The sequence below is a fragment of the Artemia franciscana genome, chromosome 16 (assembly GCF_032884065.1).
Source record: "Artemia franciscana chromosome 16, ASM3288406v1, whole genome shotgun sequence".
Lineage (NCBI taxonomy): Eukaryota > Metazoa > Arthropoda > Branchiopoda > Anostraca > Artemiidae > Artemia > Artemia franciscana.
In genome coordinates this window covers 12,911,053-12,927,102 of record NC_088878.1, presented here as the reverse complement: position 1 = coordinate 12,927,102, position 16,050 = coordinate 12,911,053, and the positions used below count along the sequence as shown (strand labels likewise).

At 36.0% G+C, this 16,050-nt stretch overlaps 1 protein-coding gene and 1 pseudogene across 1 annotated transcript in view; both read right to left on the bottom strand.

The window, feature by feature from the left end:
* The window catches only part of LOC136037093 (probable transcriptional regulatory protein Dgeo_2194), a 42,428-nt gene that overhangs the window by 9,281 nt on the left and 17,097 nt on the right, over positions 1 to 16,050 (bottom strand). The window lies entirely within an intron of this gene.
* LOC136037455 (U2 spliceosomal RNA) lies at positions 8,478 to 8,591 on the bottom strand (annotated as a pseudogene).

Sequence of the window (16,050 nt, the reverse complement as noted above, 5' to 3'; positions counted from 1 at the left end):
TTACGTCTTCTTATAGTAACACAATAACAGAAAGTGAAGACAATGTTAACAGTAAAAGCAGCTCAATTTTGAATAAAATAATTAACAAAAGTGATCCAATTGATAATTCAGCCTCAGCTTCGACACATGTGAGTGACGGTCCTTTTCATCAAAGAGACTTGATTTTCCCTTAGACTAAGGGAAGAAAATTCGGAATAGAATAATTAGAATTTTCAGACATTTTTAAAGCACATTTAGGCTTGTGTTTTTCAAATGTTTTCTAACCCCTTTCCCCACAGATGGTTTTAGAGGAGAGGGATTGAGGGAACAGTCACTCCGAGCACAAATTTTAAATAAATAATCTGACATTCATAATCATTTTGTGGTTTTAAAAATTTAATCTACCTGAAATAAAGCAGAGGCCGTAGTTGGCAGCAAATTATTTATTACTGTAATACTTATATAATAACCACCATTGATTTCCCCTGAAAGATATTCCCTGTACATTGCTTATCCAGATGTGGACCCCCTCTTTCCCCCCTCGCACTAAAAATGCTGGAGCTACACTCCTAATAAAACAGAAAATATGAAAAGACTTGTTACTTCCTTATACTCAACATATATACAAATCGCTAAAGATACTCCGTCTTCATCATATGATTTCTTTCAGAAACTTAATTACAAAAGCACTTAACATTAATAAGAGCAAGTCTCTTTTTTTCCAAGGGTGCAAATTTTGGCAAAAAAAAAAAAAAATAATAGGCATATTTGTATACATTCAACTTTTCTTTAACTAGGCTATACTGTTCATACTAACCTGAACCTAAATATTTACATTCAATGATAAGTAGTAAAAAAAAAAAAAGATTGATGATACTTTGAGATATTCAGGTTAGGTTCAAATAAACTTTGAACACTAATTGAAAGCATTGTATTAATACATCAATCAGAGGTAGCGCTGTTGTGTTGCCTATTGTAAAGGCCAAACGACTCCAATGTTTTATTTTCCAGGGGCACTTCATATGGAAGGGGTAGTCGTATAAGCTTCAAAAGGAAATCATTCGATTGGAAATAAGGAGTTCTAGTGCCCTTTTTAAGGGTCAAAAGTAGTCAGAGGGCAACTAGCCCTCCACGCCCTTTTCCCCCAAATACATCCAATAAAGATTTTGGGATAGCTATTTTGTTAAAAATAGTTAAAAGATCAAATAACGTAACTCCGGGGTCGACATAACCCCCCAGGGCCCGGGGCAGGCGTTTTATGTTATGCCCTGGGGCCATATATGGCTCTTATAGAAGGGATGAAAAATTCTAGTTCACTTTTTAAGAGTCAAAAGATATTTGAGGGCAACTTGCTCTCCCCCACGCCCTTTTCTCCACAAACAAATCCGATAAAAATTTTGAGATAGGTATTTGTTAAAAATAGTTTAAACAACAGACAATAAAAAATCCGGGGTCAATACAACCCCCCAGGGCCCGGGGAGAGGCGTTGTAAGTTATGCCCTAAAGGCATATATGATTCTTATATAAGGAATCCTTGCATAAACTTCAGAGAGGGCTCATTTGATTAGAAATTGAAAGTTCAAGTTTTCTTTTAAAGAGTCAAAAGAGATGGAGGGGCGATTAGCCCCTTTCCTCCTTGCCTTACCCTTAGATCCTCCTGTGCCTCCCGAAGCGCCCAGGACGTCCAAGAAGAGTCTCCAGTCGTCTCTGAAACTTGCAGCTGCGAGGATATCTTCCCACTCCGGCTGTATTGAGGCGTGAAGGTGCCGCAGGTCGCAGGTCGTTGTAGGTGCGACGGAGGGTATTTTTGGGTCTACCTCTGCGGCGGATGCCTTCATCTAACCAGAAAAATGTAGATTTGGAGATTCTGGAATCATCCATGCCCAGCACGTGTCCGAGGTAGCTCCATCTACGCCGTCATATGGTCTCGATGAAGGACGGTTGACCTGTGATATTTCTAATGTGGTCATTCGTTACCTTCTGGGTCCAATGGATGCCGAAAAGTCTACGTGGGCCCATGTTTTCAAAAGACTGAATTCTCCTCTCTTGTTCTTGGTTGCGATGCCATGTTTCATATGCAAAGAGGAGGACGGACAGGACGTTGCTGTTGAACAGGCGGAGCTTAAGCCGGAGATAGAAAATACTCGACCTCCAAACTTTTTTAAGCCTGTTGAAGATGCTACTAGCCTTCCCTCTACGCCATTTTTTCCCCAAACCCATCCGATAAAAATTTCGAGATAGCCATTCTGCAAAAATAGTTCAAATATCAGATAAAAACTCCGGGGCCGACACAAACCCCCAGAGCCCAGGAGCAAGTGTTTTAAGTTACGTCCCGGGGCATACAAGGTTTTTATGGAAGGAGGGATCGTATAAACATCAATGGTGGCTAATTTGACCAGAAATTGAAAGTTCTAGTTACATTTTTATGTTTCGAAAGGGATGGGAGTGCAGCTAACCCTCCCCTTCACACACACACCCTCTTTTTCCCAAATGTATCCGTTCAAAATTTTGAGAGTAAAAGTTTGTTTAAAATAGTCCAACGATCAGATAACATCGTTTGTCTGTCTGTCGGTCTGCCTGGTCTGAACTCCGCGGTCAACATAATCCACCAAGAGCCTTATGCCCAAGGGTTGTAACTTATGCCCTGGAGGCATATAAAATTTTTATGGAAGACGTGGAAGTATTAACCTCGGAGGGGACTCAAATGATTAGAAATTGAAAGTTTTAATTCCCTTTTTAAGAGTCAAAAGTGATCCAATGGCGACTAGTTCCCCCCGCCAACCCACTTTTCCCCAAATGCGGCATTCAATGAGAGTATTCACTTCCAACCTTAAATTGAAAAGTTAGACGAAAAATATAATGAGATATTCATTCGAAATATTGTAGGAGTTCTACTTTAAGCTGAATTTACCAGCTAGATATTTGACGTTATGGATGCGGCCCAGGGATAACTGCTGCCAATTAGTTCAAGATTTAAAAGACATTCTAAAGAAAGATGTTCCAATAGAGACATATATGAGACTTGCCCGCTTTGCAGTGTTAAAGAGGATTATTTAGTGCATTGCTTAAGTCGGTGCCTTGGGCTCTCTACGATAAGGGAAGATATATTTGGAAATAATAAGTTGATACTTCCAGGTGTCTTAAATAGTACGTCGCCTCAATTCATTTTTAGAGTAGCAAGGTACCTGGAAATCTTGTTAGATAAAAAAAACATACAATTAAAAAAGTCTCAGCATAAAGTAAATATAATGTTTTATTTATGTATTTTTCCGAGTTTTAAATGTTCTTTTCAATGACTGTTTTTTCAAGTCTTAAGTACTAGTATTAGGTTAATGCAGTGTTTCATTTAAGTGTCTTATGAAGATCACTGATTAAAGTTTATGTTATTTGTGCCTTTCGTTTATGTTATTGTACTGTGTTCATGGCTGTATATTTGGCTTTAAAATACACTTATCTATCTATCTATTATAAATCACAACTAAAGTAGCCACGCGAACAGGGTGAATTTTGTTAGTTTTGAAAAATTCAATCAAGGAGAACGATCTTTCAGCCAGGGAAAAATTAAAAGAGAATATATATATATATATATATATATATATATATATATATATATATATATATATATATACATGAATGACGACGAACCTTGCGCACTGATTCCGAAATGTGTCAGGATAAAACAGATCAAAACAGAAATTATTCCGTATATGAAAGGGGCTGTCCCCTCCTCAATGCCCCGCTCTTACGCTAAAGTTTGACTCTTTCTCACAACTCTACTATTTAAAGAAGTAAAAAATTTTAGCGTAAAGAGCGAGGTGTCGAGGAGGGGACAACCCCTTTCATATACGGAATAATTTCTGCTTGTTATAAGTTTTAAAGTCGCTCCTTACTTTCAGTTTAAAAAAAAATTTATTTAATTACTATCCGAAACAAAATCATCAGCGTGAAAATTTGCCATTTGAGTGAATATAGCCACTGACTTTCAGCCTGGAATTAAAACAGATAACACACACTTCACCAAGGAAATATTATAGTTCTTTTATATTGAACACATGACAACTGTAAATACCAGTAGCAACTTTTATTAAATTATTAATCTCAGTAATCCTTAATAATATTTAAAAACAAAAAATGTTGTTTGTAGTTTCTAGATAGGTAAGTTTTTTACTGTTTTAAAAAGTAGAGTTGAGAGAAAGAGTCAAACTTTAGCGTAAGGAGCGGGGCCTTGATGAGGAAGCAGCCCCTTTCACATACGAAGTAATTTCTGTTCGTTTTAAGTTTTAATGTCGCTACTTACTTTCCGTTAAAAAAACTTGTTTTTTATTTAATTTCTGAACGTTTTGAATCAATGTATGTTTTGATTTTGGCTCTCCGCAGATGAATAATTAAAACAAAATTTGCATATTTTTTTTTTACCGGAGGCCTAGTAGCCCTCCGGTTTTTTGGTTACTTAGAAAGGCAACTAGAACTTTTAATTTTTTACGAATGTTTTTATTAGTAAAAGATACACGTAACTTATAAATTAGCTTACGTAACAAACTTCTGTATTCTCATGTTTTTGTTACATATATGAGGGGGTTCACCCACTCGTCAGTACCTCGCTCTTTACACTAAAGCTTAAATTTTGTCCTAATTTCTTAAGAATGACCCCTGAATCACAAAAGTCGTAGAATAAATAGTTGAAATTACAAGAAATACTTTAGCGTAAAGAGCGAGCTATTAAGAGGAGGCGAGCCCATCATATGCGTAATAATTTCTGTTCGTTTTAAGTGGTTTTAGTTCTGCTCCTTACTTTCAGTTGAAAAAAATTTTTTCATATTTACTTTTTCATTGTTTTTTTTTTAATAATGCTAGAAAATCTGCGCTGGCTTCATGGAAATTTTCTTCCCCTATGATAAATTTCTCCAAGGAAAGTTCATGTAACATTTCCCCCTCTTTTCAACCCCCCCCCCCAAAAAAAAAAACCGGTAAACGACTGTACACTTCCAAATAACCATTACTATATGTAAGCACTGGTCAAAGTTTGTAACTTGTGGCCCCTCCCATGGGGACTGTGGGGGAGTAAGTCGTCCCCAAAGACATAGTTAAAGGTTTTTCGACTACGCTGAATAAAATGGCTATCTCAGAATTTTGATCCGGTGACTTTGGGGAAATGATAAGCGTGGGAGAGGGCATAGGTGCCCTCCAATTTTTTGGTCACTGAAAAAGGGCACTAGAACTTTTCATTTCCGTTAAAATGAGCCCTCTCGCAAGATTCTAGGACCACTGGGTCGATACGATCACCCCTGGGAAAAAAACAAACAAATAAACACGCATCCATGATCTGCCTTCTGGCAAAAAATACAAAATTCCACATTTTTGTAGATAGAAGCTTGAAACTTCTGTAATAGGTTCTCTGATACGCTGAATCTGATGGTGTTATTTTCGTTAAGATCCTATGACTTTTAGAGGATATTTTTCCCTATTTTCTAAAATAAGGCAAATGTTCTCAGGCTCGTAACTTTTGATGGGTAAGTCTAAACTTAATGAAACTTATATATTTAAAATCAGCATTAAAATTTGATTCTTTTGATGTAACTATTGTTATAAAGATTCCGTTTTTTTAGAGTTTTGGTTACTATTGAGCCAGGTCTCTCCTTACTACACTTCGTTACCACGAACTGTTTGAAAAAGGCAAGACAGATATTCCAACTGAGTGAGAGGCAATTCTGGCATTAAACCCCCTTATTAGGATTGTATAAAATGATGTTAGTTCATTTGTTAGTCATACGACATTTATCATACGGCATTAGTCATTTGTTATTCATACGGCATTAACGAGGGAGATCCCCCCTCATATCTATATATATAAAAATAAGTTGTCTGTGTGTTTGTCGAGTGACGTCATGTTTGTGTGTCGACTGACGTCATGTTTGTCAACTGACGAAATTTCAGACCGGGACATCGGGACACAAATGACGACCGGGACACCGGGACATAGGGAATATAAATGACGACCGGGACACTCAAAGAGAAAGCGACCGGGACACAAGGAATGTTCGATTAGCAATCACCATCAACAAAGCACCGGGACACAAATGACGACCGGGACACCGGAACACAAATGACGACCGGGACAAAAATGACGACCGGGACACAGGGAATATAAATGACGACCGCGACACTCAAAGAGAAATTACAGACTGGGACACCGGGACACAAATGACGACCGGGACACAGGGAAACAACAACAACGGGGACGACGGGGGGCACAGGGGGATATATAAATGACGACGGGGACACAGGGAATGTTCGATTAGCAATCATCATCAACAAAGCTCAAGGGCAATCATTAGAATAATGAGGTATAGATCTGAATACATATTGTTTTTCCCATGGACAATTATACGTTGCATGTTCAAGAGTCGGTAAACCTGACAATCTATTTATATGCACAGACAATGGGACAGTCAAGAATGTTGTATATTCGCAAGTTTTACGTAGTTAAAAAAATATATATATATATCTATCTATATTCACAGGTGGGACACAGGGACACAACTACAATGGCACGTAACTAATATGGCACGTAACTACTTACGCGCGCGGGGGGGCTGGGGGGGCACGAAGCGCCCCCACCAACTAGGTGTTGGGGTGGCGCGAAGCGCCTCCCCAACAGCTAGTACGTAATAAAAATATACAAATATAGAAGTATTCGTTACGTAAGTTAATTTGTAAGTTACGTATATTTTCTACTAATAAATACGTTCGCATAAAATTAAAAGTTCTAGTTGCCTTTTAAATAACCAAAAGATTGGAGGGCAACAAGGCCTCCTCTACCACCCCTTTTTTTCTCAAAATCTCTCGATCAAAACTAAGAGAAAGCCATTTAGCCAAAAAAGTTAATATGCAAATTCCGTTTTAATTATTCATGTGCGGTCAGCCAAAATAAAAAAATGTATTAATTCAAAAACGTTCAGAAATTAAATGAAAAAACAAGTTTTTTAACTGAAAGTAAGGAGCAACATTAAAACCTAAAATGGACAGAAATTACTCCTTATATTATAGGGGCTTTTCCCTCCTAAACACCCCGCTCCTTACGCTAACGTTTTTTTACTGTTTTAAAAAGTAAAGTTGAGAGAAAGATTCAAACTTTAGCGTAAAGAGCGGGGTGTTGAGGAGGAAAGGCCCCTTTAATATACGGAGTAATTTCTGTTCGTTTTAAGTTTTAATGTTGCCCCTTACTTTCAGTTAAAAACTTGTTTTTTTTTCATTTAATAGCAGGTTGGACCAGAGGACTTAGTACTTAATTAATACTAAAATAGTATTAGTGCACTATACCGATTCCACATGCTTATAAAAATTTCTCTAACAAATATTTAATTGGAGAAAATAAACTTATTGTTACATCCACAAATTTTAATATGTCATTTCCCTCTATCCCTCATCTTAATTTACTTATTGCTTTGCTTCTGCCCAGAACACTCTCTCGTTTCGACATTGAGCAAGCTTCACATAGTGATGGAAAATATCCACCTCTCTTTACTGGAAGCTTTTCAAAAATTATATTGTATCCACCGAGATTTCTGGTGGCCGATTGTCCTGTTCTTAATTTATATGAAACAGTCCAAACTAACTGTTATTTATTTAACAACATACAGTCGGAATAGCTTATCGCTTTTCACGGTCAAACAAACTGTTCATATCCACCAATTGCAAGATAAATAATTTCCCTCATCTTAATATGCTTATTATCTTCAGCCAAAAACACATTCTCGTTTCGACATTGAGCAAGCTCCACAAAGAGTGATGGGAGATATCCACCTCTCTCTACTTGAAGCTTATCAAAAATTGTAATTAATATTTAAGGACAATTCTGCCTACTGACAATTCTGTCATTAATTTATATGAAACAGTCCAAACTAACTGTTATTTATTTATCAACATACAGTGGCTGTTTTGTAAGTAATGCGAGTCGGAAAAATTCTTATTACAATTTTCTATTTTAAACAAAATATTAATTACAAGCTTAAAATTGGTTTTGCATCGTAGTTTAATAGAAATTAAACTAAATATGATTTTTGTTTTAATTATGATTCCGCCGCGAGGGAATAGAGACACACCAGAATAGAATTGCAAAATAGAAAATCAGTTATTCTACATGCTGACACATAAACATTGTTGATGAATGCAATTTAACCAGTGCTAGAAGCAGGATAGCTAAGTAAAAACGTCTGTTAATTACGAACGCAAAGTGGGCTAAATTGTGAGCTAATAATGAAACTAAATTATAAAAACCAAAAAGAAAAAACCCGCCTCATTTCAATTAATCTTTTATATAGACGAAGGCCTGGTCAGTGATTTTTGTTTGGGATGGGACGGAGGGTAGGGGGAAGGTACAATACACGTCTTCAAACGCATCAAATTTTGTCAATGTGCAATTTTTGCGACTCCGAAACAAATTTTAGAGGAGGGTGAGGGGTGAAAACTTGTAGCGTCCCTCCTCCGGATACAGGCTTGAAGGTTGAATGATCAGTTGAATATTCTGGGCCCCATATAGGGGCCATATCAGATATTAAGCTGATAAGAACAGATACTACACTTTGATCTTAGCCAAAAGGCCGAGAAGCGATAATTTAACAAGGATTGTCAAAGACTTTACAAGAATAGGAGTAACAAAGTTTGTCGCAAAATTAGTTTCGGTTGCAATGCTCAAAGAACACTGAATTAACTTATCACTTTGTCTTTAGATTTTTGTCAACAGTATGAAACATAATATCCCATAATATCAAAGTTTATCTAAAAATTTTAACGGTAAACAGAAAATTTTCCAATCAAGACTTGGACAAAATTGTCATTCAAATAGGGAAAATCAGAAAAAGATAAGCCTTAAATCAGAGATATATTGTCTTGGCCCTTTAGCTGACAATGATCAGAACCAGCATTGATGAATGGCATTCATTCACGGCAACTAAGGGGGTGGGGAACAGAGAAAAATATTTTTCAAAATCCAGAGAGGACAATTCTCTTGTGTTTTCACTTTCTTTCACAAAAATACCCAAGAAAACACCCTCATTTGCAACAAAAATTGCCAATCCACCAGTCGACACCACTGGTACTGATTAACAGTGTTAATTCATGGAAACTAGGGGACAAGGCCGGATCCAGTGAGCTAATCCCCGGTATTTTGTCCGAATCGTTAAACCGTAACGCAATGCATGTAAACAAGTTTCCAATGGGTTAAATTTATTTTTGTATCCCTCCCTCCAAAATGGTTTTCTATCTAAGGGGGAGAGGGGTGGAAATAGTATTCTTCAGAGTCCATGGAGGAGAATCTCGCTGTCTTATTGTTTTCTGTAACAAAGATACAAAGAAAAACAAGCCCTTTGTCAATGATAATACCACGAAAAGATTTTTTTGAATCTAAGAGGGGGAATGCAGGAAAAACATCTTGTAGAGAAACTTTCCTTGCCTTAATTAAAGCCACTGGTTTCCACATATGCTGCATGGTAACAATGCAAGTTACATTAAGAAATTATTAAATTTGCTTCAAATATGGACACAAAAAATGAATTTTCATCACCTAAGAAAGATAGACAGACACGAAACAGTGAGACTTTATCAGATAAATGATTGTTTTCTTTATTTTATAAGTACTTATTCTTTTCATTTGTCATGTACTTGATTAATTCTATAATTCCATCTTATTACTAGCAATGTAGCAAGAAGACTGTCTTGGAGAATAAATGGCCTTCAAGTATAATTCCAGTTTTATAGTAGAATTTGAGTATAAGCTTATTAAACGGCCCTAGGTTCGAACCATAAAAAATTAGGGGCGTAATTTGCTATGGAGCAGGGAGGAGCAACTGCCCCTCCCAGACCTTGCTTTTCCCCTCACCCAAACCTCATCTTACCCTTCCCCCTTCTGAAATTTAGTTTCTTCCAAAATATTGTCAAAACTAATGTAAACCTATAAATTCAAGTATCTACAGAAATACATGATTTTTTTTTTAAGTACATGATACCTTTATAGTACTATAAAGTACCTTTAATGCCAATGTATTTTTTTTAGCTTTTACTGCCATTTTCACTTGGCTTTGGAAAAAGGGTTCCAACTTTGCCCCTCCACACCCTTCAAGTTTGGAGTTTGACGAAATTACGCCACTGTAGAAAAGCAACATAATTAAAAAAAGAAACTTTTAAAAACGCACCAAAAATGTTTTAAAACCGCACCGAAATTGATATCTACTTCCTTATGATTTTTGGGTATTTTTCTGGTCCACGCTGTTATTATGAAAGTAAAGAATAACATTAGACCCCAAAATGAGCAGAATTTATTCCATACGGGAGGTGGACTGCCCCTTCCTTATTTACACCTCCACCTCAAGATCAAAGAAACTTTGGAGTGTGCTTATTACATCAGAAAATGAGAGTTCTAGTCTTTATTCAGTCAAAAGGGATTAGAGACCAACGAGCTGCGTGAGATTTATTGGTATTTCTTGGGGAGGGGGGTATTTTCTTCTTCTTTTTTCAGGGGGAGGGGTATTTTTCTCGGGGTTTATTCCCCGAGGGGGGAGGGGTAAACACTGGCCACCGAAAAACGACTAGGAAAGATAAGAAAAGACCGCTAATATCTTTAGATACGTCAAACGAGGCATGCTCAATGCCCACAAAAGCCAGAAAAGAACAGAAACGTATAACAATAAGAAAAAATGAATTGCAACTAATCCAGTGGAGAAGAGAAGGGGAAAATCAGAATTGCTCGTCAACAAAACTAAAAATGTGAAATCGATATCTACTCCCTTATGATTTCTGAGTATATTTCTGGTTTTTGCTGTTATATGAAATTAAAGAATAGCATTAAACTCCAAAATGAGTAGAATTTATTCCATGCAGGAGGGGGATCGCCCTTTTCATATCCACACCTCCACCTCAAGGTAAGGGAAACTTCGGAGTGTGTTCACTATATCAGATATTGGGAGTTCTAGTTTTTTTTTTAAGTCTAAAGGGATTGGAGACCAACCATTTTCATTATATTTACCGAGGGGGGGGGAGGGGCAAATACCGGCCTCCAAAAAAGGACAAGGAAAAAAAGGCAATTAATATCTTTAGGTGACGAAGAGAAGGAGAAAATCAGAATTTAACTAAATATGAACAACAAGCTTCGTAGGGGTGATATTTTCCGGAGGAGGGAGGATTGGATACCAGCCATTTTCATCATATTTTCCGGGGGAGCAGGGTATTTTTCGTGGATAGCTATTTTCTGTGGCGTTTATTTTCCGGGGGGGGGGGATAAATACCAGCCACCGAAAAAGGACAAGGAAAGATATAAAAAAAAGGATCACTAATATCTTTAGGTGCGTCAAACGAGGCATGCTCAATGCCGATAAATCCAAAAAAGAACAGAAACGTCTAACAATAAGAAAAACGAATTGCAACTAATCAAGTGACGAAGAGAAGGAGAAAATCAGAATTTAACTAAATATGAACAACAAGCTGCGTAGGGGTGATAATTTCCGGAGGAGGGGGGATTAGAGGCCAACCATTTTCATGATATTTTCCGAGGGAGCGGGGTATTTTTCTTGGAGAGCTATTTTCTGCGCCGTTTATTTTCCAGGGGGGGGGATAAAGATCGGCCATATAAAAAGGACAAGGAAAGATATAAAAAAAAGACTACTAATATCTTTAGGTGCATCAAAAGAGGCATGCTCAATGCTTCTCAAACAAAAAAAGAACAGAAACGTTTAATAATAAGAAAAAAGGAATTGCAACTAATCAAGTGGAGAAGAAAGGGGGGAAATCAGAATTGGTTGTCAATAAAACTAAAGTTATTAAAATCTATCCTGCATTAGGCTGGAATCTTATTACCTGGATGGGGTTCGAGTAGCTTAAATACATTTGATTTGCTTTTTTTTGCGGCAGGGGGGGGGGGTAATTTTTTTAAGTTTTCCTTAAAAAAAAACATTGTATCTAGCTTTCTTATCTCTTTTTGCATTGTTCTTGATGTTCCATTCTTCCGGTTTCGTATTGCTTTCAATTTTGTTGTTTTGTTGTACTAGTATAAATGAATTAATCAATCTTAATATAAATGAATAAATAAAAACTTAAAACGAATAAAGCTTTAATTAAATATATGAATCAAGATTTAAACAAACAAAAATTAATTCAATGAAGAGCATGGGTAATGCCTCCTTCTCTAACTGTAAAAATCTAAAACCTACTGCGTCATTGGCGCTTTAGTGAAAATGGCACTTATTACAGCATTGAAAATAAAAAATGAAATTACAGTAAAATCAAATTTTGAACTGATTGGCTTTTCAGCTGTTGACATTATTATATTTCAAATATTTAGTCATTGCCGCTTCACTGAAAGCAAATAATATTACAAGTATTCTCTTTCCAGTTATTACAGCATTGAAATGAAAAATACTGAGTAAACAATTCACCTCTTTATTATTCAATTTTTTTTGTTGTGAAAAGAATTTTGTTTTTTCAATTTTGTGTTTAATTAGAATTAAACTTTAGCCTCCTTATAGTATATTAAAGGCTGGATGTATAATAAATGCATTCAATACATTTTCTTTTGGCAATTAATGTTTCTCCTTGCATTATAAAAATATTAGATTGCAATTGCGATTGCAAGCATCAAACAGTTCGTGGTAACGAACTGTTGTAAAGAGCAACCCGGCTCAATAAACTCTAAAAAACGGAATTTCGATGCTAAAAGATACATCAAAAGAATTGTATTTTTATGCTGATTTTAAATATATAAGTTTCATTAAATTTAGTCTTACCCATCAAAAGTTCCGAGCCTGAGAAAATTTGCCGTATATTGGAAAATAGGGGGAAACACCCCCTCAAAGTCATAGGATCTTAACAAAAATCACACCATCGCATTCAGCGTATCATAGAACCCTACAGAAAAAATTTCAAGGTCCAGTCTACAAAAACGTGGAATTTCGTTTTTTTGCCAGAATACAGATCACGGGTGCGTGTTTATTTGTTTTTGCTTTTTTTTTTGTTTTTTTTTTCCAGGGGTCATCGTATCGACCAAGTGGTCCTAGAGTATTGCAAAAGGGCTCATTCTAACGGAAATAGAAAGTTCTAGTGCCCTTTTTAAGTGACCAAAAAATTGGAGGACACCTAGGCCCCCCCACGCTCATTTTTTCCCTAAGTCAACAGATCAAAATTTTGAGATAGCCATTTTGTTCTGCATAGTAGAAAACCATAATAACTATGTCTTTGGGGATGACTTACACCCCCACAGTCACTGGGGGAGGGGCTGCAAGTTACAAACTTTGACCAATGTTTACATACAGTAATGGTTACTGGGAAGTGTAAAGACGTTTTCAGGGGGATTTTTTAGGTTTTTTTTTGAGGGGGGGGAGGTTGAGGGGAGGGGGCTATGTGGGAGGATCTTTCCTTGGAGGAATATTTCATGGGGGAAGAGGAATTCAATGAAAAGGGGGAAGGATTTTCTAGAATTACAATTAGAAAATAACAATGAAAATATAAACATGAAAAAGTTTTTTCAATTGAAAGTAAGGAGTAGCATTAAAACTTAAAACGAACAGAGACTGTTACGCATATGAGGGGTTCTAAGAATACTTTAGCATAAAGAGCGAGGTATTTAGGAGGAGATAAATTCTTCGCTCTTTATGCTGAAGTATTTTTAGTAATCTCAACTATTTATTCTACGGCCTTTCTGATTCAGGGGTCATTCTTAAAGAATTGGGACAAAACTTAAGATTTAATGTGAAGAGCGAGGTATTAACGAGGGGACAAACCCCCTCATATATGTATTAAAATATAAGAATACAAAAGTTTGTTACGTAAGTTAATTCGTAAGTTACGTATATTTTTTACTAAGAAAAACGTTCGTTAATAATTAAAAGTTCTAGTTGCCTTTTTAAGTAAACGACAATTTGGAGGGCAATTAGGCCTCCTTCCGCACCCCTTATTTCTCAAAATCGTCTGATCAAAACTAAGAGAAAGCCATTTAGCCAAAAAAAGAATTAATATGCAAATTTCATTTTAATAATTTATGTACGGAGAGCCAAAATCAAACATGCATTAATTCAAAAACGTTCAGAAATTAAATATAAAAAAAACTATTTTTTAACTGAAAGTAAAGAGCAACATTGAAACTTAAAACGAACAGAAATTACTCGTATATGAAATGGGTTGTGCCCTCCGCAATCCCTCGCTCTTTACGCTAAGTTTGACTCTTTGCCACAATTCTTCTTTTTAAAACAATTAAAACTTTAGCGTAAAGAGCGAGGGATTGCGGAGGGGACAGCCCATTTCATATACGGAGTAATTTCTGTTCGTTTTAAGTTTTAATGTCGCTCCTTACTTTCAGTTGAAAAAACTAGTTTTTTTTAATTTAATAGCATATATAAGATTGTTCTAGCGTCGCAAGACCGTAAGAGAATCCTAAAACTGCAGTTTAAAATATTATGCCCAATGAAAATATTATACGGGTAATGGAACTAGAATAATAATTCTGAGGGGAGTGGAAGGTGAATACGTTTGAGAATAAAAGGTGGTATGACAAATACAATTCTCAGATAAAAAAGAAAAGAACTAAATTTTTACACACCGAACAAAAATTTAAGCGGTAAGAATTACTGCAAAAAGATCTATTTCTTTTGTATCATGCGTTCAATCATCAAGTATTAAATATTAATAGAGTATGTCCAAAACCAAAAATAGCAAAAGAAAACAAAATTTAAACTTACGATTCGACTTTTAAAAAAGTTGTCTTTCTTTAGAAGTTCAATTTCAAAACCCAAAATCCAACCCATCGTTCCGTTAAACAATTTCAAGTATAATTATTGGTTAATCTTGTTAAGGTTGTTTGACCACGAATGATGGAGTTGTAAGGGTCACATACCATTTGGAATACTGCATTGGAAACGGTTTAATCTAAATTTAGGAAATCATGCTTTTGAGAATTTATGAAGAGCCGTTTATGCTTAAATTGTATCGGTCTGGTTTTTATGCAAAGTAGCACAGGAGACGAAAATTAACGAACAAGAGATTAGTGAAAAATTATGGTATCTAAAGTAAGATTTGCTAGGGAAAGTCACTAGGGATGACACCGTGATTTCCGGGCAACCAAAGTTTTTTTCGGGGAGACACAAAGATTTTCTGGGATTTGAGGGATCGACCTCAATTAATCAATCATAGGTGAAAGTACACGTTCTACCAAAGAGGTAAACAAGTGCACGTTCTCCGTTAATTTTCGAATTAAAATCGAATAATTGTGAGCATCAAGTCATGGCTAATTGTATCAAAAGCCAAGGCAGATAGTCCAATTGAGTGAGAGGCAAATCTGGTATTACCCCCCCTTATTTAGGATTGTATAAAAAAGATGTTTATTCATTTGTTAATAGATACGTCTATCTATTATTCGTCCATGCGTCATTCCTACGGCAGTAGAACTAAGGTAGATAGTCATAAAACCTATAGTTTAAAAGGGTTTGGTTAAATGGTAGGGATAAACGGCGGGAGTGAGTGTCCCTTTTATTGGAGCAATAATTGTTTGTTAGCTTTTAGCAAGTCACACCTGCCTAGGGTCTCAGGCAGATTTACCCAAGAATTTTAAATAGGACCGTTAGATTTTCTGAGATAAGTGATAGCAAATATTTAATCTAACCAATATTTAATTGGAGACAATGAACTTAATGTTCGTATCCACCAATTTCAATATAAATCATTTCCCTCATCTTAATGTGCTCAGGGCTGCCATTTTTTTTTTAAGGAGTGTGTCATATTTTTTCCAAAAATGTGCTTTTTGTGTCATCTCAGATTCCAAAATGTGTCATATTTTTTTGCTACAAGTGGTATCATATTTAATTGTCAAATCTTTATTTAGAGTTTTGAATATATAATATTTTTTAAATCAGTTCAAAAAACAGTAAAATTAACCTTATCCTATTATCTTGGGATCATGACCTTTTTATGACGTCATGAAAGAAATAGAAACATTTGATTAAATTAATGTTACACACTAGGAATTTGTGTCTGGGCGGCCAACGAGGCAAGTTAACATATATAAAAGTTTTAGGGACAATCAATTCCGACAGT